Source organism: Diceros bicornis, chromosome 4 (genome assembly GCF_020826845.1).
Source record: "Diceros bicornis minor isolate mBicDic1 chromosome 4, mDicBic1.mat.cur, whole genome shotgun sequence".
NCBI lineage: Eukaryota > Metazoa > Chordata > Mammalia > Perissodactyla > Rhinocerotidae > Diceros > Diceros bicornis.
The window spans coordinates 6,555,108-6,579,144 of record NC_080743.1 but is presented as its reverse complement, the minus strand read 5'-3'; the positions used below and the strand labels follow the sequence as shown (position 1 = coordinate 6,579,144).

Here is a 24,037-nt window from a genome sequence, read left to right as displayed (position 1 = left end):
TTGCACTTGGACCCTACATCTCAGAGCCAGCAACAGCGCAACAAGTGCTTCTTATGCCTGGAATCTCTTTGAGGTCCCCTTCTGCTCCATCCCTCTGTCTCCAGACAGAGCAAGTTCTGTACTTTTAAGGGCTTTCGATTCGATTGGGCCCACCTGGATAATCCAGGCTCCTCCCCCTATATTAAAGTCTGTAACGTTAATTACATCTGCAAAGTCCCTTTTGCCATGTAACGTAACATACTCACAGGTTCCAGGGATTAGGACATGGACATCTTTGGGAGACCAATCTGCCTACCACAGAGTCATCCCAGTATCAGGGATGTTAAAATGTGAACAAAATATGCTTCTTAGAATTGATGAAATACTATCTTTGGCTTAGGAATAAAGGAGCTACTGATGTATATAAAGCACTCGGCATGTTAATTGTAAGTGCTCAGGCATTGACTCTTGTTTCCATTGTAGTTGATATTACAGTCATAGTGCCCACATAATACCCAACACCTTTAATTTCAGTTAGAGTTATTTGCATTCACAGTTAAATGCATTTGGCAAACACTGATTGAGAGAGTATAGCGTGTCGGCAGTTACTTGGATGACAATGATGATAGTTATTCCTTAAGTGACAGCTACCTACCAACCTGTGCTGAGAGCTTTACGTACACATTCTATGCCTTGCCGTCGCCCTCTGAGGTGGGTGACGCTGGCTCCATTTGTAGGGGGAGGCAGGTTCAGTGAGGGTGGGTGCTGCTCAAGAGCCCAGGGGTGAGTGGTGGTGGCGTCTTGCTTTGAATCCACTCCTATCTGACTCTGGGTCTGTGCTCTCCAGGCGTCGTGTTACCTGCCCCACGGTCCCTGGTGGTGCCGTGTGAAAAGTGCAACAGGGAGGTGTCCACCAGGTGTGTGGGCTGGAGGAGTGGCCTCCTGGAAGGGGAAGAAGACGTTGCCCTCTGACGCGTCTCTCTTGTACTCAGATGTTTCTTTGCTGTTAACTGCTTAGCTCTTTGAGGACAAAAGTCCTGTCTTTCATCCTTTCTTCAGTTTTTAATAAGCACAAAGATGATTTTTTCATTCAATAAGTATTTATCAGTTACCTACTCTGTGAGGATACAGCTATGAACAATATTGTGATATTGTGATTTATAATAAGAGATATATATTTGGTCTTTCACCCCATTCCTGGCACAGAGCTCCTAAAACCCTTGTAGTTTCTTAAGTGAGATAAGGGTGTCTTTTGTTATGTTAATGAGGTGACTTTTGGACTGAACCTAAGGATGGGGGCTGTTTGCAGGAGAACTAGCCATGTCATTGGAGAGTTGGAACTCTCAGTCCCACCCCCGAGTCCTCCCGGGAGGGGAGGGGGGCTGGAGGTTAAATCAATCACCAATGGCCAATGGTTTAATCAATCTTGCCTATGTAATGAAGCACCATAAAAACCCAAAAGGAAGTGGGTTAGGAGAGCTTCCTGTTGGTGAAGGTGCTGGGAGAGTGGCGCACCTGGAGAGAGTACGGAAGCTCCACGCCCTTTCCGCAGACCTTGCCCCATGCGTCTCTTCCATGTGGCTGTTCCCGAGGTATATTCTTTTATAATAAGCTAGCAATCCAGGAAGTAACATGTTTCTCTGAGTGAACCCGAGGAGCTGCTGTCGCAAATTTCTGTGAGCCACTTTATCGAAGTAACGGAACCCAAGTAAGGGGTTGTTGGGTCTCTGATCTATAGCCGATCGGTCTGAGGCACAGGCAACAACCTGGCCTGTGACTGGTGTCTGAAGTGGTTGTGGGGGGCAGTCTTGTGGGACTGAGCCCTTAACCTGTGGAATCTGATGCTTCTCCAGTAGACAGTGTCAAAATTGAGTTGACTTGTAGTGCACCCTGCTGGTGTCCGAGAATTGCTCAGATGTGTGGGAGCCCCCTCCCCCCCCCCGCCCACACACGTAGGTGACCAGAACACTTTTATGTACTGTGTGTGATTTTCAGAGGGAGGAAAGTGTAGTATTGGGGAACTCCTGGTTTTTAAGCTATTTTAAGTGTCACCAGGGCAAAGGGGCAAGTGGAAGAGGAGGAGAGTGGTTTACCAGAACTGGAGTGAAAATAGTAGTCACCTGAATTCAGCAAACTACTTGAAGATCACAGTCTCTAGAATTTTCCCAAGACACACTGCACATTGTCTGTCGTACGCTCTTCAGAATCAGGTAGACATTGTTGAAAACCAATCTTATCATCTCCCCATCAAAGCCTGCTTTTCTTCCTCCTTCTCTAAGTCAGTGCAAAACATCCCCGTCTACACAGGTTGCCAAGCTCTGAACGCGAGTCACCTGAACCCCTCCCTCCTCTTCACCTCCGTCCAGCTCAGTCACCCCGGCCACAGCCACCACCTGCCTCGTCCACCTCCTGACTGCCCTCCTCTACCCACTGCCTCTCGCCTGGATTGTCGCCATGGCTTCCTGACTGACCTCCACCCTCCACACTGCCACCAGGGTGATTCTTCTAAAATGTAGATCTGAATAGGTCACTTCCTGTCTGGCAGCTTCCCAAAGGCATCACATCCAGTGGTAAAGGGCTCACACTATCCAGTTCAAGGCCTGGCTGTGCTTCTTTTATTTATTGCTGTGTCTCAGTTTCCAGATCTCTAAAATGGGGGTGATGATAGCACTACCTCACAGATAGGCTGTGAAATTTAAATGAGATAATGTGCGTGGAGCACTTAGGACAGTGCCTGGCGCACAGAAAGCCCTCGGTGGGCATCACTCTCCCACGGTCCTTGACTGCACAGCCAGAGCTCCTCCCTCCTGCTGCCCCCGACACCATCCCCTCCCTCCCAGCGCCAGGACGCTTGGTCTGCAGACGGAACTTTGTTAACATCTGCACCCAGGTAAGTACACATGGCCAGTACGTATCCAGACAGTTTCAGAGCGCCAGTGCATATCCAGACAGTTTCAGAGTTTCAGTCGTCTTACATCCTTCAAATCTAGTGAGAAATTGGACTTGCGTTTTATATTTCATTTTTCTAGCAGTTTATTTTTATTACATTTTTATAAAAGTATTGGTTCATGATGAATTGGAAATAAAACCAAAAACGCTGATCTTTCACCACGGATGGTTGGAGAAGCACTTCTGCGTCGCACACACCCTCGCTCATTGATTGACACTGACCAGGGCACCGTACTCACTGCGTAGCCCTAAATCTCTCTGGATTTCTTCCCACCGCTTCCTCAGCCTAGTGTTTATTACACGTTCATTCAGCACCAACACTGAGCACCAGGCTCTGGGGACGTAAGGAAGAATAAGGTGCTGCCTCTACTTTTGAGAAAGTTCCCTCAAGCTACCCAGTGATTCCTGCCTGTCTTTTGAAACCTAGCACAACTTCATTCTTTCTTTCATCTGTTAAGAAAACATTATGGGCCGGCCCCGTGGCTTAGCGGTTAAGTGCGCGTGCTCTGCTGCTGGCGGCCCGGGTTCGGATCCCGGGCACGCAGCGACGCACCGCTTCTCCGGCCATGCTGAGGCCGCATCCCACATACAGCAACTAGAAGGATGTGCAGCTATGACATACAACTATCTACTGGGGCTTTGGGGGAAAAAATAAATTAAAAAAAAAAAAAGGAAAGAAAACATTTATTAAATACCACTGTTTACGAGGCACTTGCTGCATTCTATTCCTACCCTTAAGGACCGCCAAACCAATGGAGGAGACAGAGAAAAACAAATAATGAAGATAGGACAGGACTGTTAAATAGCGGTGTGCGCAGAGAAGTGGGAAAGTGCAGAGGAGGGTGTGCCTGGCTTTGCCTTGGCGGGCTGAGGGGGGTGCAAGGGCCTGAGGAGGTCACAAATGGTTTCACGGTTAAAGTAGAGGCAGTGTCAGCCAAAGATGAAGGTCTTGAGGTCGAGCCCAGGGCCAAAGTCCCCCTCTGCCGCTCCCTAGTCGCGGGACTTTGAGTGACCACCTCTCTGTCTCAATCCTTTCAGGCTGCTATAACAAAATAGCATAGACTGGGTGGCTTATAAATGACAGAAATTTGTTTCTCACAGTTCTGGAGGCTGAAAGTCCAAGATGAAGACACAGGCAGGTCAGTGTCTGATGAGGGCCCTTCCTGCTGCATGGACAGCTGTGTCCTCACACAGCAGAAGGAGGGGGAGCTCTCTGGGGCCTCTTTTATAAGGGCGTGAATCCCATTCACGACGACTCTGCCCTCGTGACTCAATCACTTCCCAAAGCCCCCACCTCCAAATACCATCACATTGGGGTTAGGATTTCAACAGACGAATTTTGAGAGGAAATGCACATTCAGACCGTAGCATTTTCTGAACTTCAGGCTCCTCATCTCTGAAATACCTGTCTACCTCACGGGCAGTTTTCAGGTTCACCTGAAAGTATTCTATACATCATGTGCTTAGAACCGTGCCTGATATCTACAGCTCCGTGAATGTTAGAGGATGTCACTCTTGCAGTCACCTTTTTGCTCTCTTCTTGACCCCCATCTCTGGACATATTTCAGTTTTCCCTTGTCTGGGTTTCCAGTGGCCTGCTCCTCAACCAGCACGCTGATTATGACATGGAATTGGGTACTCTTACCTGCCAGATTTCTCTCTCTCCTCCAGAGTGTACTGTATTGAAGTCAGTGACATTTTTCATCTTTATATGGGCAGTGATAGGCAGTGTCTAGCGCACAGAGTGTTTAGAGAATTTATACTGTGTTAAAATAATCTTTGAGCACCTCTTTTCAAAAAGTTTTGTGAGGAGTCTGGTTGTTAATGGACTGAATATTGGTGTCCCCTCCCAAATTCATATGTTGAAATCCTAATCCCCAATATGATGGTGTTAGGTGGTGGGATCCTTGGGACGTGATTCAGTCATGAGGGTGAAGCCCTCATGAATGGGATTTGTGCCGTTATAAAAGGGACCCCAGAGAGCTGTGTGGCCCCTTCCACCCTGTGAGGATACAGTGAGACGATGGCTGTCTGTGAAGCTTGAAGCAGGCTCTCCCCAGACACCAGATGTGCCAGCGACTGCATCTTGGACTTCCAGCCTCCAGAACTGTGAGAAATAAATGTTTGTTGTTTAGGGGGCTGGCCCCGTGACGTAGTGGTTAAGTTAGCATGCTCTGCTTTGGTGGCCCAGGGTTTGCCGGTGGGGATCCCAGGCTCGGACCTACTCATCGCTCATCAAGCCATGCTGAGACGGCGTCCCACATAGAAGAACTAGAAGGACCTACAACTAGGATATACAACTATGTACTGGGGCTTTGGGGAGAAAAAAGAAAAAGAAAAAAAAAAAGAGGAAGACTGGCAACAGATGTTAGCTTAGTGTCAATCTTCCTCAAAAAAAAGAAATGTTTGTTGTTTAAGCCACCCAGTCTGTGGTATTTTTGTTATAGCAGGCTGAATGGACTAAAACACTGGTCAAATATTAATTTCTACTTTACAGATGGGGAAATTGAGATTCTTTCTAGAAGATTTCTGCTACTTGCCTAAGGTCATGGAGCTAGCACATGGCGGAGGTGAGACTAGAACCCCAGGCCTCTTGTTTTCCTGTTCTGTGCTGCCTTGTCAAATCTACCCTGGGAGCTGGGGGTCTGTGTGGTGCTGGCCAGGCTCAGAGGCTCTTATCACTGGGCCCCGCCTGTCCGCTGTCCCAAGACGGCTGAGCGGGCAGGAACCAGGCCTGGAGAGACCTCGAGACACACCCTCCCTCCCCACCCATCTTGTTCACTGCCGCCCCGCTGGTATTTATGGGTCACACCCTCAGCGGTGAGGGCCCACCTGGAGACCTGAGGAGGAGGTGGGGACGGAGGCCGCCTGAGCTGGAGGCTGGAGGAGAAAGGAGGGAGGCAGGAGGGCCTTGCCTAAGAGTAATTTGTAACTAGTCTATAGGGCTGAGTCGAGGAGGAGGAGCCCAGAGAAGTCAGGGAGTGGGCGAGTTGGGAAAGCTCCTGTAAGGATATCCAAAGGGCAGTGGAGCTGTTCCTTGGACTTCCTCTCCCCGCCATAAACATCGTGAGCATTTCCCTTCCTACCCTCTTGGGAAGGGGTACTCTTGACACTCTTCTCAGGAGTATAGTCTGTGCTCTAATCGCTTAGGTTGGGTTGTAATCTTTATTATGGGGCAGGGCAGAGGGATGACTTCACACCAAGGACTCTGACCTCGAACTTTCTCATCTTGAAAAACATTTAAAGTTTAGGACTTCGTACACTAGCTTATCTTTTTTCTTGTCTTTCATTAGGAAAAAAAGAAAAAAGAATTCTCAAAGGGAATGGGATCTAGGGGCTCAGGCAGCCTGATAGCAGAAGAGACCAGGGAAGTGGCTTGCAAACCTGGCTGCACAGTAGAATCAGCTGGGGAGGGATTTTGACAGTTGTAGCCCTGGCTGCAGCCAGACCTGTGAGGTCAGCCCTCGGGTGTGAGGCCGGCTCTCGGAAAGCCCCCAGGTGGTTCCAGCGCAGTCAGGGGTGGGAGCCCCGGGAGGGTGGGAGGGCCGCCTTCGTGCTGCTGAGTTACTGCTAAGTCTCTGCGCTGCAGATCATTGGCACAGGGGAAGCCGTGCTGTGGCCGCCATGAGCTTTAGGGAGTCCAGCTCATTTTCCTCCTCTGGTTGTGGGGTCTGGGAGCGGCACAGATTCCCTCTGCATGTCAGCCCACAGGGCCCCTCCCTCCACACACGCTGAGCTCTGCCCTTGAGCCGTCTAATCCAGCTCTTCCTACTTGTGACCAGTTATAGGTGTGGTCTGTTAGCTGAAACAAAAAGGAGTGTCCTTTGAGGGAGAACGTCTCCGTCCCCATTTTGACACAGTCACCCGCAGTGGACAGTACAGCAGCTCTGGGGACGAGGGACGGTGCCAATGGGGTCTTGGCCCAGGCCTGTCTTTGTGACAGTCCCTCCACCTTGTGGACAGTTTTCCTGTGACAGCTCAATCTTGGGATTCTGTGACATGCGAGTTACTGAGGGCCAGGTTCGTGGTGTGGAGCCTAGGAGCAAATTATTGTTTTGAGGGACATATGTAGGCTCGTGAATTTTGACTAGAGATGGCTTTAGTGGTCGACATTCATTTTGTCTTATGTCCAACGCACATTTTGTTTTTATCAGGGTTGTAGTAAGGGAAAGTTTGAGAGGGTAGGTGCCCGTAGATTCACATTCATGGAAATGGTTTGTGGGTTTGTTTTGCTGGAGACAAATACGGTTTTCTTTATTGAGGGAGGTTTTGTTCAGATTGAATGTCGGCTCCACGTAGATTTCCCGCATTCTCCCATGAGAGCAGGAAGCCTTCTGAATTGTAACATTTTCCAGAAGCATCTGAAAGCGGGAGTCGCTTGGGAACTCTTATGGTCACAAACTGAATAAAAATGAAAAATGAAATCTCAAGAGTGAAACTTGATTTTGAAACTAACTTCATTTTTTCCAACTTTGATGATGAGAAGGAGAGGGAAGTAACTTTTTGTGTGCCTGCTCTCGACCAGGCATTCCAACCCTGTTAAGGAAAGTATAATTAGTCATTATACGGAAGAGGAAACTACAGCTCAGAGAGGTTGCCCAAGGCTGCACAGCTCACGAGGAGCACGGCCAGAATTCAAACCCATTTGCCCGTTTGACTGCACCGTGCTGCCCTCTAGCACTAAGAAAACACACGTAACTCAGTAAGTGTTAATTTTCTAGTACCTCTCAGAGACTTTTCTTTTGCTGTCCACAGAAGATTGTCCTGATAAGCATATAAAACATAAATGAAAGCACTGTCAAACCTGAGGCTTAGCGGAGTCGGCATCACTGTGAGGACAGAGAGTCCGCAGAAGATAAAGTGGAGCACTTTCTGGCAGGTCCTGTGTTTGTGATGAGCCCTGCAGTCAGTGGTGCAAATTTGCTGTTAAACTGACTCGTAACAGCTGCAAAGACTGGAATTCTCACTTCCCATCTCCACTGTCTCTCTCTTATTTGTGACTTGCCTTTGTTCAAGATGTAGGAACAGTTTTGCTAGTTGTTGATATGCCTTTGGTGGACTGTCGCGCTGAATGTAGGCGTTTTGGTTATTTCATCAGAAAATAATGCTGAGGAAGTTTATAGTAAACGTTGGAACCAAGTGACAGAATTCCAGGGTTGGCATCCTCCAGAATTTCTAAACAGGAAGTGCTCGGGACTGGCAGCCTGTCAGGGGTGCTAGGGACAGATCTGGAAGCTGTGTTTGCTAAAGTACTTTTCCTTTTTTTTTTAACTTTGCATGTTTTTGTAATGTTTTCTAAAGATATTTTTTAATTTTTACTTTATAAGGTGAGACAGTGTTCAATGTCTGTATTAAAAAGAGGGCCCTTGTAGTGACAGAGAGCAGGAGCCTGACCAGCAGTGTTTAATCGCAGCTCTGCCACTTGCTACTGTGTGACCTTGACCAAAGTTACTTAACCTTTCACTGCCTCAGTGTCCTCTCCTGGAAATGGAGATAATAATGCGCCTTCTTCCGGGGTTTATTGTGAGACATCGGTTAATAAAGTGCTTAGAACTCGGCCTGACGCTGAGCAAAATAGATGTGCAGCAAATGCTTGTCATTGTTATTTTAATTAATTGGAATTTAATTAACTTAATTAGAGAGGTTGATGGAGATAATGGTGGGAAGGAGGATGGTAAGGGTCCCTCACACCAGCTTCTGCAAATTCTGCCAGGTTAAGTAATTCTGTTCAGCTCCATGATTTGAGGTTGGTGTTTTTTATTCTCATGGTACTCCGAATTTATATTTTCTACAGGGTGGTATAATGGGAAGATCATTGAGCTGTTTGATTTTTAAACATGTTATCATTCAGGCTGTACTTTCAAAAAGTGTTCCTTGTGGCCTCTGCTGGGGGTGGGGGTAGAGCCGCAGCCTGGGAGGGGTGTGGAGCTCTGTGCACAGACATCCTTGTTCCAGGTGCGTGGAGAAGGGCCTCGTGCCTGGGCATTGACTGACACCTGAGCATCTGATCCTCTGAGAGGCCAATACCATCCCCCAAATCAGAGTGAACAATGTGGTTTTCTTCTGTGGTGAAAGGGAAGACACTTTTTTCTGGCCCTAAACTCCGACAGATTTGTCCCGTAGGTCCTCATGGGAGGGACACTGGGGAGGGATTCTTTGGTATCTTCAGCTGTTATTCCTGGGGCAGATTTGGAGAGATTGTTCTTATGTTAACTCTTGAAATAACGAGAAGGATGCTGTTTAATTCTCATTCAGTGACTGCGTTTCTACAGGAAACAATCAAGTCCAAGTGCGTCGTTCTCTTGCCTAATCTGATGAAAGGCCGGCACGGAGTCAGAGGGAAGAAGAGCGGGTCGAGTCGGCAGCTGCCGTCTGGGGTTTTAGGTGCAGAATTATGGGAGGTAACAGCGACAGGGGCCATCGTGATCATGGAGTCCAGCTTCTGCTTTTTACAGGTGAGGAAGTGGAGGCCCAGAGATTTGCCTGAGTTCGTAGAACTAATTGGTGGCATCCCTGGGACTCCGGTTCCACCCAGCCACATCCTTGTCATAACAGGGTGCTTTTGAGCCGCTCTGTGCAATAGAACTTCCTGCAGCTATGGAAACGTGCACTCTGTCCACTGTGGTAGCCCAGCCACATGTGGCTCTTGAGCGCTCGAAATGTGACTAGTGTAACTGAGAAGTTGGATTTCTTTATTTAATTTTAATTAATTAGAATTTAACTTTATACAGCCACTTGTGGCTAGTGGCTATAGAGACGTTGAGGAGGAGTACAGGCCTGTCCTCACTCTGCCTTGCTCTCCCCAGGTGAGAGGCTCTCTCTTCCGGGGGGGGGGGGGGGGGCGGTTTGCAGGTGTAGCTGGCCTGGTGCCAAACCAGGAGACTCTCCCTGGGCCCCTCACCCACTTTCTGGATGAACAGTGGCTCCTCTCTAAAGTGAGGAGGTTGGCCTAGATCTCTCTCAAGGCCTCACTGTGGCTGCAGACCTGGCTTTCCACTGGTCAGCGGTGTGACCTTTAGCAGAGCATTAGCCTTTCTGTGCCTCAGCTGCCTCATCTGTTACCCGAGGTTAACACTTGTTCTGCCCACCCACTGCCCCCCGCCGTGACACTGGGAAAGGCTCAGATAAGAAGATCAGTGAGAGGAGATCCCTTTGCAAGCATTCTTTTAAAAGTAGTCTTTGGTGTCTGGAAATATTTTTAGTTTTGATACGAGTTGTGGCTGAGTTCTTTTTTCTCTAGATGCTGTAGCTGATAAACTTGACTGTGTCAAGGTGATCCTTCCTGTCAGAGTAGAGACAGTAGTCCTTACAGCCCCTATGAAATACGAGCTGGTCCTGGTGATGGATGACTGATTTGATCAGTGGATGCAAGGTTTTCACAATAATCTTGCTTAACTCGGCATTCCCTAATCTGTCACTCCAGAGTCAGCTGTTTCGTCTGAGAAGCCAAAGTGGATCCCCTCTCTGGGGACCTGCGGCTCTCCTGTCAGCCTTTCTTTCTTCTGCTCCTCTTCTCCGCCAGCCTGTGTAAGTGCCGTGTGGACTACGTGGTGCCGCGTGTTCTTCGATATAACAAACCCTCTCAGGACTGTCTCTGTGGTTGTTCCTTTGCATCTGTGTTCTCAAACCCTGTCCCCAGGCAGCGGTTCTCCATGGCGTGCCCACAGCTCACGGGGACCTCCACTCTTCAGGAGTCGGCCATCAAATTCTTATCAAGGCATAAAATGTGTTTCTGCTACCGCAGAAGGAGTGGGTCTTCCGACCTGGTGTGGGTAGGGTACAGCTTGCTCTGGGTAGCAGGCAGTGTGACAGGAAGCTGGGGCCAAGGAAAGGCAGCTGGGTTGGCACTTGTGAGAAGTTTGCCCTCATCACAAAAGCCAGCCGAGTGGGGCCAGCAAAGCGGTGCTGGAGGGGGACTCCGGAGGGGGACTCCGGAGGGGGACCCAGTGTGAAGTGGCTTGGCCGCAGATGCCCCTGAGACCCCAGGAAGCGATCTTTTACTGCGGCAGGGTTTGCCTTTTAATTATGGCTGAATGATTTAGTGTTGGTTGAGTCATTTAATTCTTTCAGTGGTGCCACCGAAGACTGTAGTATCTGTAGCTGTGCCCAAGACCACTGCTTCCTGCCCCCAAGGTCCCTCCGTGTTGCTGCGGGAAACGAGGCAGGACCCAGGGGTGCGCGTTGAGCACTGCTGACCCAGGACCATCAGAGCTGTTTCAAATTTGCGTGTTTCACAAATCAAGCTTCTGAAGAACCTTTCTTCAAAAGGATTCCTCTGGTTATAAAGAAAAAAAAGTTGAAAATCATTCCTCTAGAGCAGTGGTTCTCCAATTTTAGTGAGCACCAAAGTCCCCAGAGGGCTTGTTAAGACACAGAGTGCTGGGCCCACCCCCAGGGGAGCCCGAGAGTCTGAGCTGAGGCTTGAAAAGCTGTATTTCTAACCAGTTGCCAGGTGATGCTGCTGCTCCTGTTCCTGACTGGACCACTGGTGCTAGAGAACAGAAGTAAGAATGTTAACTACCTGTTGTGTGTTGGTACTGTGTTAGATGTGATAAATTCCATCTCATTTGAAGTAGACACCTGGTGTTGCTGTCCCCATTTTACAAAGGAGAAGACCGAGGCGGACAGAGTTTCAGTAACTTACCTGTCATTAAATTGCTGGTCGTCAGAGAACTGGAATTTGAACTCAGGTCTGGGTAATGCCAGGCCTCTTCCCTCTCTGGATGTCACTTGCCTTTCTTGTAGACCAGTGGTCCCCAACCTGTGGTCCAGGGTGGGGGTCAGGGGAAGGATGTATTGCAAGGGGTTTGCAAATCCAGGTGTAGAGCAGGCGTGGCCCACAGACTGAATGTCTCACATCCTGGGTGTCTGTTGTTCAAATGCATTTTTGTGATAAAGACACTGTGAAGTCATAGTAAGTGCTTCAGCTGGACAGTCAAAGTGAATAGAGCTTTCTCTCACACAGTGGGTACTGTTCCTGACTGCCTGGGAAGTTGTTTTGTTTTTTTTTTCTTTCCAGTGGCAAGAAGTGGTCTTCATACTGGAAGAGATTGGGAATTATTTCACTAAAGCACGGTGTCTGGTTGCCTTTTCTAAGTCCAGGCCTTGGGGGAGACAGAAGAGAGACATCATATTAATTAACCGATTCTCATTTGAGAAGGTTGCTGGAGAAGGTGATGCTGTCATGTTGACTGATTCCACCAGGCCTTCACACAGCTGCCTTCAGATGCGGGCCCGGTGGGGATGGGGGATGGGGTTTCTCCGCTCCTGCTCTCCCCAAGGCCTGCCCCATCACCTGCCCCCAGCCCTGACCTGGCTTTCTCAGCTTCCTTCCTCTCTTTCTTCCTTCCTCTCTCTCCCTGCTCTGTTGCTGGCAAAGCCGAGCTTCCTCCTGGAATCTGTCACATCCTGTGCCTGGATTCCTTCTCCATCAGTTGTCTCCTCTCCCAGTTCATTTCCTCTTTTCCACTGTCTCGTTCAAGGACGTGTTTTCGGTCCATTCACCATGTAGCAGATGCTTCTTCCCCTCTTCCAGCAGGTGTGCTCAGGCCTGCCAGCTCTGCTCATAGTTGCGATGTGTCTGACCTGGGCTGGGTACTAAATGCATCTTTACCACTGACTACTTGTGCGTCCGTGGATAAGCTACCTACATTCTCTAAGCATCTGTGAAAAGGGAACGTAACTTCGCAAGGTTGTTGTGAGGCAGGGCCTGACATGTAGTGAGTGCTCGGTGTAGTTCTGGTGCAGGACACGCGCCCATGAAGGGAGGGAGAAAACAGCCCGCTCACTGCTGCTCCCGCCCCATCTCCTTCTGCGTTCAGTCCTGACAAGGCGCCTGCCCTTCTCTCGCCCCTTTGACTGAATCGCCTTCTTCTAGATGAGGGCTTCTCAACCTCTTTTTCATTATCACCCCATAAGGAAAAAATTTTAAAATTAGCTTAAATTAACCTAAATTTCTTCCTAATGAGATAAATTAAAGTAAGAGATAAGATTTTTCTTGGGTAGCGTTGAGCTTTAGAGGGCCACGAACCGTTGTAATATCTAAGAATGTTTTACTCCCCTCCCGCAAGAACCACTTTCCACCCCACGGCGGGGAACCATCCTATGAGAGTGCAGGCTCTAGACCCAAACAGTCTTCTGTTTGTGAAATCCACTGGCTTCCTTGGCCTGTCATCCCTGGTCTGTCCTCGCACCTCTGGCCAGCGGTGTCCCGCCCTCTGCCTGCTGCTCCTCTTATGGCGCCTCCTCTGTCTGCCTTCCAGGCCCACTCAGCCACAGGTGCGATGAGCATCTGAGACGTCAGGACAGGGTCACGTCTCAGGGGAGAGAGACACACCTCACTCTGCTACAGCAGGACATGACCAAAGAGTGGTGGCAGAAGCAGCAGGGTCCAGCGGGAGCCTGGGAGAGGAGCGGGGGAGAGGCGAGCGTGTGGTGGGGCGTGGAGACCACGGCAGGCAGGGCAGGGAGAGGTCGCGGGCAGGCCCAGCCCAGGGGCAAGGGACGAGAGAACCGGAGCTTCAGAGGTACCACTGGAGTGCTGGTCTCCCTGGTGTTGGTTTTGTTTTGCTTTGCCATAATTTTAACATATGACCTTAACAATTACAAGTCCCACAGTGCCACTTTTTGAGAAACTGTGCTTCTGGGGAAGCGGTGAATGCCTTGCAGGCAGGGAGAGCAGAGTGTGCAGTGGTCCAGTGCTGTTAGCAGACGTCAGGCTCGCAGAGCTGCGAGAGCGGCTGGCTCGAGACATGGGTGGAGGCAGAGCCTCAGTGCACCCTGCAGACGAGGGTTTGGAGGTGGTAAATGGCTTTCAGCAGGTGCTTGCTTGCTTTTTTTTATTGAAGTATTGTTGACATACAATATTAGTTTCAGGTGTACAACATAAGGATCCAACCTTAATATACATTACGAAATGACAACCATGATAAGTCTAGCAACCATCTGTCACCACACAAAGTTATTACAGTGTTATTGACTATATTTTCTATACTATATATTACATCCCCGTGACTTATTTATTTTATAACTGGAAATTTGTACCTCTTAATCCCCTTCACCTATTTTGCCCAACCCCTCACCTCCCTCCCTTCTGTCAACCACCAGTTTGTTCTCTGTGTCTATGAGTCTGTTTCTGTTTTATTTTGTTTGTTTTTTAGATTCCACATATAAGTGAGATCATACGGTATTTGTTTTTCTCTGTCTGACTTATTTCACTCAGTATAATGCCCTCTAGGTCCATCCATGTTGTCACAAATGGCAGCATTTCATTCTTTTTTATGGCTGAGTAATGTTCCATTATGTATACATACCCTATCTTCTTTATCCATTCAGCTATCTGGATGCTTAGGTTGTTTCCGTATCGTGGCTATTGTAAATAATGCTGCAGTGAACATAGGGGTGCATCTATCTTTTCAGATTAGTGCTTTTATTTTCTTTGGGTAAATACCCAGACATGGTATTGCTGGATCATGTGGTAGTTCTATTTTTAATTTTTTGAGGAACCTCCATACTGTGTTCCATAATGGCTGCACCAATTTACATTCCCATCAACAGTGCATGAGGATTCCCCTTTCTGCACATCCTCACCAACACTATATTTTATCTTTTTGATGACAGCCATTCTAACGTGTGTGAAGTGATATCTCCTTGTGGTTTTGATTTGCATTTCCCTGATGATTGGTGGTGGTGACCACTTTTTCATGTCCCTGTCGCCCATCTGTGTGTCTTCTTTGGAAAAATGTCTATTCAGGTCCTCGTCCCATTTTTTAATTGGATTATTTTTTTGATATTCAGTTGTATGACTTCTTTACATATTTGGACATTAACCCCTTATCGAATATGTGATTTGAAAATATCTTCTCCTATACAGTAGGTTACCTTCTCATTTTGTTGATGGTTTCCTTCACTGTGCAAACTCTTTTTAGTTGGATGGAGTCCCATTTGTTTATTTTTGCTTTTGTTGCCCTTGCCTAAGGAGACAGATCCAAAAAAATATTGCTAAGACCGATGTCAAGGAGCTTACTGCCTTTGTTTTCTTCTAGGAGCTTTATAGTTTCAGGTCTTACGTTTAAGTCTTTAATCCATTTGGAGTTTATTTGTGTATGTGGTGTAAGAAAGTGGTGCAGTTTCATTCTTTTGCATGTGGCTGTCAGCAGGTGCTTCCTTTGTGTGTCTCTGATCCCATCTTCTCCTTTTTTTCCATTTGCCCTCATTTACAATGCCAGATGTCCTATGGGCATTAATTGATCCTTGACTCTGTGCCCTTCCCTGACTGTCCTTGCCTTCTCCACAGAGGACCTGCAGATCTTTGTTGGAAGTCTGACCCTTTGGCATCCACAGCACCAGCCTCCTGGGCACCTGAGATCAGCTCAGTCTTCCGGTCACCCAGGCTTCAAACCTTCGAATGACCTAATGAGTCTTTCATGTTCTCTGGTTAGGAAACCACAGCAGGCCTTGTAGACTGGCTCTCCTCAGATGCTGCCCAGGTTCCCTCAGATATTCAGCAAATACTTCCTTCTCTCCCTTTTTCCTGCCCCATCTCTCCTTCCCTCCCTCCTCCCCTCTCCCTGCTTTGCCTCTCCTCTCCCTCCCTCTCACCCTTCCTTCCTTCTTTTTTTTTTTTTTTTTGGTAGCTCAGATTTATTGAGCCGAGAACTGTGCCTGTTACTCTGTGTGCATTTTTTTCATTTACTACTCGCAGCGACTCTATGAAATGACGTGTTGTTGTTACCCCATTCTGCAGACAAGGAAAGTAAGGATCAAACAGGAAGGGTGACTTGTCCAGATTCACACAGTGAAGTGTCAGAATCAGGGGCATCTGTGAGGTCTGCCTGACACCCGCCCAGGTCCTGCCTTTCCCCTAGACCCCTGAGAGGGTCCACGTCGGTCTCTCCTTCCCCTGTCCCTCACTCCATGCCATATTGGATCCTGCTGGATCTCATCCTGTGCAGCACACATGTGATCATGTGACTCCTTACTAAAAATCTCTCAGTTCATAATCCATCTGCACTGACGTACAAGCCCCTCATAGCCCGGCCTGGTTTCTCTCACTTTGAAGACATCAAAGTATGGTGGGAACAACGTGGGATTTGGTGCCAGAAGACCTGGGTTCAGTCCTGGAGCCTCCCCTGCCTAGCTGTGTGATCTTGAGCAGATCGTTAATTTCTCTGAGCCTCATTCATTCATTTATTCAGTGAATATTTATTGTGTGCCTTCAATGCTCTGTTCGCTGTGAGGGTTTTGAATATTCATTAGTGGAGAAAACCGACATGATCCCTGCCTTAAAGAGCCTTCCGCCTGCCCTCGGTTTCCTCATCTGTACAACAGGGACGATAATCTCACAGGGCTGTTGTGGGAGTCGACAGAGATGACGGGCGTGAGTGTACGCTGCTCTGTGTGAGGTGCTGGTCCCTGGAGGTGTGTTTGCCCCTCTTCTGCTTCAGGAAGGGTCCCTGCGCTTTTCTAGCTCTTTCCCTTTGCTTGTGCTCCTCCAGCCCCCTCTGCCTTTAAACATCCTGTGTGGTCTGGATGGCCTAACTAAAAACATGTCTTGTCCATCAAACCTTTCCAGAACCTCCCTGGTGAATAGGAAGTTTCATTCATTCGTTGAGGGATTCAGGAATATTTATTAAACACTTTTTAGAACAGTGTTTTTCAAGGTGTCATCCGTAGACCCTGTGGGGGTCTCAAGATTCTTTCAGGGGTCCACAAGGTCAAACTTATTTTATAATATTAAGGTATTGTTTGAGTTTTTCATTGTGTTGACATTTGGAATGATGCTGCGCAAGCAGTGGTGGCTGAACCTGCTGGTGCCTGATGGTTAGCCAAGCAGTGGCCCCCAACAGTCCTAGGGCCCACCGTCTCACCACCACATGCTCACGGTGAAAAAAAACAATGCCGTTTTCACTTTAGAGTGTCGTTGAAGCAGTAAAAATTATTAACTTTATTAAGTCTCAACTCTTGAATGCACATCTTTTTAATGTTCTGTGTGACACAGTAGGGAGAATAAAGCTCTTCTGCTGATAATAGTGTGGTGATTGTCTCCAGGAACAACACTGTGCGATTATTTGAGTTGCAAGTTGGACTAGCTGCCTTGTTCATCTAACACCATTTTTGCTTGAAAAAATGTCTGATAGACAAAGTGTGACTATTCAGACGTGGACATTAGGTGGACATTTTCTCAAAAAAGAACCAAGCCTGCCTGTCACTCAAGAAAAACAACTGTTGGTATTTGTTGCCGATGATAAAATTCTAGCTTTCAAGCAAAAATTAGAATTTTGAAAAACTTGTATACTGTAAGAAAGTATACAGTGGCCCCCTTTATCCACAGGGGATACATTCCAAGATCCCCAGTGGAGACCTGACACCGTGGATAGTACCAAACCCTCTGTATATTATGTTTTTTCCTATGTAGACATATTTGAGGTGTGACAGCAAAATTAACATGACTTTCTTTTTCCTTCTTCACAATTTCACGGATAGAAGATTTGTTCTTACTGTAACAAAGCAACCTCAGCATACGATTTTTTTTCTTTCCTTATGAAGTCGAGAACTTGCACGTTTTCACTTAAAGGAAGCAATTCACGGCTTCTCTCTGGCATGTCCAAATTGCCAGCATCACTACTCTTGTGCTTTGGGCCCATTATTAAGTAAAATAAGGGTTTCTTCAACACGGGCCTTGCAATACCCAGCAGTCAGTCAGTCTGATAACCAAGGCAGCTACTGAGTGCCTAACGAGCGGGTGGCGAATACAGCAGGATCCGCTGGACAAAGGGATGATTCACCGCCTGGGTGGGATGGAGCGGGACAGCACGAGACTTCATCATGCTACTCAGGATGGCTCACACCTTAAAACTTATGAATTGTTTATTTCGGGAATTACGTAATATTTTCAGACCACGGATAACTGAAACCATGGTAAGTAAAACTGCGGATAATGGGGGACTACTGTACTTAAAGACTTTCCTGATGAGATCAGTGGTGATGTTAATGAGTGTGCTTTTTGGATGTTGTGTAATGAAATGTGTCAACATTTGGAAAACCTGCATAACTCAGTGAACCAATATTTCTCAACGACCTGTGTGTGATGTTACGAACCCTGCACGGGTAAAAGGTCTGTTCAAATGCAGAATAGACCTAATCAATTTTAATGTAACAGAATAGGAAAAGTTCATTGAAAGGGTTTCAGCTAACCTTTAAGAAATCATCCCTTGTTAAGTTTGGTGTAGTAGCGAAGAACACCCACAGTTATCTGAAAAGGCTTTCTTTCTGTCTGTATCTGCGGAAGGTCAGGCTTTCTTCATATCCTACAACCAAAACTACATATCACAACAGATTGGACTTAGAAGCAGCAATGAGAATTCATCTGTCTTCTATTAAAGAGATTTGCAGAGACTTGACATTAAAGAGATTAACAAAAATGTAAAACAGTTCTACTCTTCCCACTAAATTTTCTTTAGTTTTAGAAAACAGATGTTTTTCATAAAATGCTATTTTGTTAAGATCTAATAGATTTATCGTTGTATTTTTAATGCATTAATATTTTCAGAATTTCTGTTTTAATTTCTAATAGTGAATGTATCCATAGATTAGGCCAACTGAACAAAAGCCCTTTGTGATCCTCAATTTTGAAGAATGTAAAGTGGCCCTGAGACCAAAAAGTTTGAGAACTGCTGTATGAGAACTGTGGAGACCGTTCTAGTCGCTGGTGTGTATCAGTGAAAAGTGCATTCCCTCCTCCAGTGAAGTCTATCCGTGAGCATGGCTCTGGTTCTGGGTTCTCTGGCACTGCCTAGCTGGGTACAAAATCAGGAGAAATAGGCGTGAAATGGTTGTAGAATGGTACACAGTGCTCTGTTGTCTGTGGCCAAACCTGGGGATGCATATTATTATAAGTGCATTAGAGATGTGAAGAAGAGCAGTTCACCAGAGAGACTAATCTATGTGTCTGCTGTGCCTACAGCCCCTTCTAGAAAGTCCAGTTTCTGCTGAGGGAAGCAGCCCGAGCTATTTGTTAAAAATGGCTGGCCATGTTCCTAACTAGTGTGACTTCTTCTCCTCCTGCCCTTCTCACTCAGCCACAGTTGATTGGGTCAAGAAGAACCCTGACCCCAAGGCAGCTGTGGTCTGAGGAGCATGCTGGCCTGCCGTGAAAGCCTCAGCCCAGTTTAGAGGCACCGTGTGCCCAGTCGGATTCTTTATAAGGATTTGTGAATGAAAGCCACCCAGGACAGGGAGAGTTGTCCAGTGGCATTCTAATCTGTGGGCTGGAAAGACAGTCAGAGAGAGGCGGTGAGGCGAGCTCTGAGTCGGCAGAAGCTACGAGGAAGGAGAGGAGAGACCCAAGGTGTATGGCGGGAGGATAGAAGCAAGGGAAACGAGGCTGAGTCCTAATCAGTGTGGAGGACGCCACCCTCCTGCTGACGTGAGACCAGAGAATCTGATACCTAAAGCTGCCTCCCTGGGGCCTGGCCCCGTGGCCCTTACTGTCTTGTGTATCCTCACAGAAAGCCTCTGATATTTGAGGTGACCTGAGTGAGTCTGTTTCCTTCCAAGAAAGAGCTTAACATACAGGAAGGTGATTGGAAGTCATTTGGGGAGGCGGGGTGGGGCAGTCGCCTCAGAGGAGATGCAGTCAGCAGGGCCTGACAAGACTTCAGTGGACAGAGGGCATTCCAGGCTGCGGCAACAGCGTGGCTGAGAGGCTGAGAGGCATGTGTGAGGAGAGGAAGAGGATGGGAGGGGAAATCGCCGAAGTCCAGTAAGGAAGCCACTGGGTAGCTCAAGTTGGTTAGCTTAAGTAGGCTCATGTGTAGAGAGTGCTGGAAAGCAGGCAGAGGAGGGCAGACTGAGGTGGAAGGTAAAAGGGACCTCCTGTAGGTTCTTGAACAGACGACTGAAAATGGAGTCTGGGGAAGAATAGACTGGCTTGGTGAACGGGAAGGATCTGAGGAGGGAGCACTGAAGTCCGGGAAGCTGGTTTCGAGGCCCTTGTGGTAATCCTGCAGTGCCAGTGGAGGCGCTGGGCGCCTCAGCCCCGAGGACAGTAGAACTTGAGGAGCCTGGCTCAGTCCCCTGAGAAAGGTCTTGGCTCTGAGGGAATGGTTTTCTTGTTAAATGCCATGTGCCCATGTAGGGACATCCCGGAGGCAGCACCCCTGTTCGCTGGAACTGGACTGATCCTTCTTTTTTCCACCTCCTACCCCATTTTCTAGGTCAGAACCTCTTGGGGCAAAGTACGAAAAGTGTAACTGGGAATCTTTTGAATAAAATCAGTTGGGGATTTTCCAAAAGTCAGAACCACCACAGCAAGGGGCCTTTGCCCTAAGCCACATACCCTACTTGGGCTTCTTGAGATTTCAGGTGTGGGGTGTTAAGTCTTACTTTGTGTTATTCATACTTGGGTTGGTTTCTTTTTCACAGTCGATTTAATTTACGGTTTTGTGCGGCCTGACGGAGCTGTGCGTGTGCCTCTGCGTGCTCAGCGAGGGGCAGGAGCACCTCCCTCTCCACGCTCTTGTCTTGTACCTGCTGCCACATCTCAGGAGAGCATTTCCACCTTCTAATGAAGTGTGAAGGGTGGGGGCTCCCTGCCTTTCAAGGGCCTGTATCTTCAAGACAGGACAAGTTAGGTATGACTAGAAAAAGAACTTTATAAATTATTCTGGTGAGCATGACTTTTTGTGTTTTATCGGTTAATTTTCATGAAAGTGTGATATTCCAAGTTGGAATGAGCCAGGTGTTGAACTGGGGTGAGCTGAGGTAGGAGGGTAACTAATCCGTGTCTGTTGACCTTAGAAAATGTTAGCCGTTAAGCAATTGGCTTTACCTCTCTGCACCCCGTCTATAAAATGTTGATAATTATAATACCTCCTTCCTAGTGTGGACGTGAGAGTTAAATGAACTGGAGTGTAACTCGACTGGGAAACACAGATTTATTGAGCATCTGCCATCTGTTGTGTACTCTGTGTCTGGGGTTATAGTAGAAAACAAGATTGAAATGGGGAAGGTGCTTCCAGCTGGGCCTAGCATGTAGTAAAATATTCAATAAATGGTGCCTATTCTTATTGTTATTTGAGGGAGGTGCACCCAAGTTGAGAAATTCTTGAACAAGCCAGAATTAGCCAAGGGAAGGGTGTAGAAATGCAGGCCTTAAGCAGAAAGCATCCAGAGTGTGCCAGCCTTAGCACAGAATGGTTGTCCCTGCACAGCAGAGACCGAGTTATCTAATGTACAGTTTGGAAAGAGTCATGAGTTGTGCTTTTGACACACGCGCACGTGCAGACACACACACACAGAGCATTCATCATCACGTGGCCTTCCAGCACCAAGAACAATGTATATGTTTAGCCTGGCAAATGAACGGTGTCTTTTATCAGCAGAGCATTCATTTTCATCATAGGCACCTAGAAGGCATGTTTTTCGAAACTGGTCACATATTAAATTGTGAACACGCATTTTGTAAGAATTTTGTAACATCATAAAAAGGGCTTTTGAGATAAAATAATTGTGAGTGACTTTATTTAATTCTGAATTTTTATTGAACATTTAAGATAAGAACTATTCTTATGAGTCCTGACTCACATTCTGATGCCAGCAGGTCTCTCGTGCACATTTTTCCGTAGTTGGGGTGGGTGTGTACATCCTCTTTGTTGGTCTACTTTTGCCTCTAACCTTGGTTCACGCTGGCCTTTTCCTGTGTCCTCACACTCCACATCTTTCTCCTTCTAATGGCAATAAAATAATCCCCTGCACTGATAAGTACCCATTAGTTTAACTTTTCATCCAAATACTGGACATTTGGGTTGCTTCCAGCGTTTCACAGTGAGGAACATATTTGCTATAAACATCAGGTACAGATTGCTTAGTCAGCAACTTATTATGCGTCTTCTGGAATGGCGCTCTGTGCCAAGGTCTTGGAAGTGATGTCAACTCATTAAATTAAGAGTCTTAATAACTGGCATTCAGGATTTCCTGAGGCAGCATCTTATTTTTGCCTTATTTTTCTTCATTTAATTAGCAGATATGTAGGGAGGACCTATCACGTGCCAAGGAGTGTTCCAGGCACTGGTGAGCAAGGTAGAAAAGGTGCCCTACTGATGATCCATCCAACGGCCAATAGATGCAGGATGAGGGCTGTGGAAGCAGAAGTCGTCATGGTGACATTGCCATCCTGTAAACACAGTGTCAGTCCGACTGCCAGCTAAAAAGTGGACCTTCAGTCTGTGTGCAGCAGACGTCTAGATACAGTACAGTGTAACTGCATTAGGTTAACTGCAGATGGTGGGGTGGGGGCAGTAAAAATTGAAGAATATTAAAAAGCAATACAGTTTTTGTTATTTCTAAGTTAGACTAACAAAGTGATGGCTAGGTTTGAAGCTGCATGGTATAGTTAAAAGTACAAGGCCTGTGAATTCAGATAGTCCTAGATTTGACTCTTAGCTCTGCCACTTGTAGACTTGTGGTTTGGCAAAAAACATTTAAACCTTCTGAACCTCAATGTCCTTATCTCTAAAATGGGTATAGTGTTTTTTGTTCTTTGGGTTGTCTGAATCCTTGCAATGCATGGCACAGGGTAGGGGCTCAGCAGTTGGTTGTTGGCAGAAAAAAAGAAGAGATGGATGGATGGGTGGGTGGGTGGGTGGATGGATGATTGGATGGATGGATGGATGGATGGATGGATGGTTGAGTGGATGGTTTGGATGGATGGATAAATGAATGGATGGGTAGAATGATCACTCCGGATTGAGAAAGACTTGAGGGCCTCTGTGCTAAATAATATAAATACAGAGCCAGCCCAGCAGCCTGGCAGTTAAGTTTGTGCATTCCACTTCGGCAGCCCCGAGTTCACCTGTTCTGATCCTGGGCATGGACCTACTCACTGCTCATCAAGCCATGCTGAGGCAGTATCCCACATAGAAGAACTGGAAGGACCTACAACTAGGATATACAACTACATACTGGGGCCTTTGAGGAGAAAAAAGAGAGGAAGATTAGCAGCAGATGTTAGCTCAGGGCCAATCTTCCTCAAAAAAAAATAATATAAATACATCTACAGCAAGTCATATTTGCCCTGTTAGTTTGAGGTTTGCTAAGCAGATTTTCTCACCTCTAAGTTAGAGATGACCAAATTAGGAAGCCATAAACTTCTCTTTCGTCATCTCATATGTATCAAGGCTATAGATAATAGAAAAGAAAACATGACTAATTGTGGCCCTAACAAGTAGGGGGTTATCTCTCCACATCTTCAGAAAGTCTGGAGGAGGGAGCTGCTTCTGCCATTTGCCACTGAAGATCTATGCTCTTTTCATTCCTTCGATCCACCCCCTTTGCTGTGTTGAGTTTTGAAAATATAGACTTGCTTTCTGGTGGTCACCAGATGATCATCACAGTTCTGTGGCTCCAGACCAGTTTCAAAGTTGAGAACCATCGAGGCACCTACCACGTTGCTCCTGTCTTTTATGAGGAGGTGAAATCCTTTCCTAGCATCCTCCAATTTCCCCTCAGGCCTCACTGGGCTGATAGGGCACATGCCCACTCTTAGGCTGGGGCTCCCATCTTTCCTGAGCTCACAGCATCCCTACCTGAACAAACCAGGCTTCTGTTAGCAGGGAACTGCTGAGGGCGGTGTGGAGGCTGGACCTCCACAGTGTTGCCACATTTTCACACTAGTAAACTGGAGGAAAAAAATGCAGAAGTCCAAGTTTATTGGATATGATTTACTTGTAAGGCTTTGTTATCTGTTAGAGGATTCAGGATTTGCAAACCCCCAATTAGGATGTTAAGATTCTGTTGGTTTTAAGCTGGTAAAATGTTTTTGTGACCGTATGTCTCTCTGTTGTGTGTGTTAGGGTTGTTTTTCTTCTTCCTTTTTCATTGCCAGAAGGAAAGGGGAGTAGAAAAGTTAAAATAGGAAAATATTTTCTGGAATTAGTGCTAGGCCTCTGCAATACTGCAACCCTGGCTATTGCCAGAAGCCCTCTGCTGAAACGGGCCTAAGGGCTGTTAACAAAATACTTCCCCAACCAAGCTAAGGGAAGAGAAGAGAATGTAAAACAGCCAGTGAGGGAGGTTGGCAGTGAAGCTTTGCAGAGGAGTGCAGGAATTT

The 24,037-nt window shown here is 47.1% G+C and overlaps 1 protein-coding gene across 4 annotated transcripts in view; it reads left to right on the top strand.

Moving 5' to 3' along the window:
• GNG12 (G protein subunit gamma 12) overlaps positions 1–24,037 on the top strand; it is a 115,824-nt gene that overhangs the window by 11,764 nt on the left and 80,023 nt on the right. Inside the window, exon 1 of one of the 4 annotated variants that reach the window (XM_058538270.1) lies at positions 1,458–1,571. The exons of 1 other annotated variant lie outside the window; for it this stretch is intronic. The gene's annotated coding sequence lies outside the window, so the exon portion shown is untranslated. Of the gene's footprint in view, positions 1–1,457; positions 1,572–5,955; positions 5,995–24,037 lie in introns of those variants that run through there. 2 more of the 4 variants (XM_058538266.1, XM_058538269.1) reach the window with 2 other exon arrangements.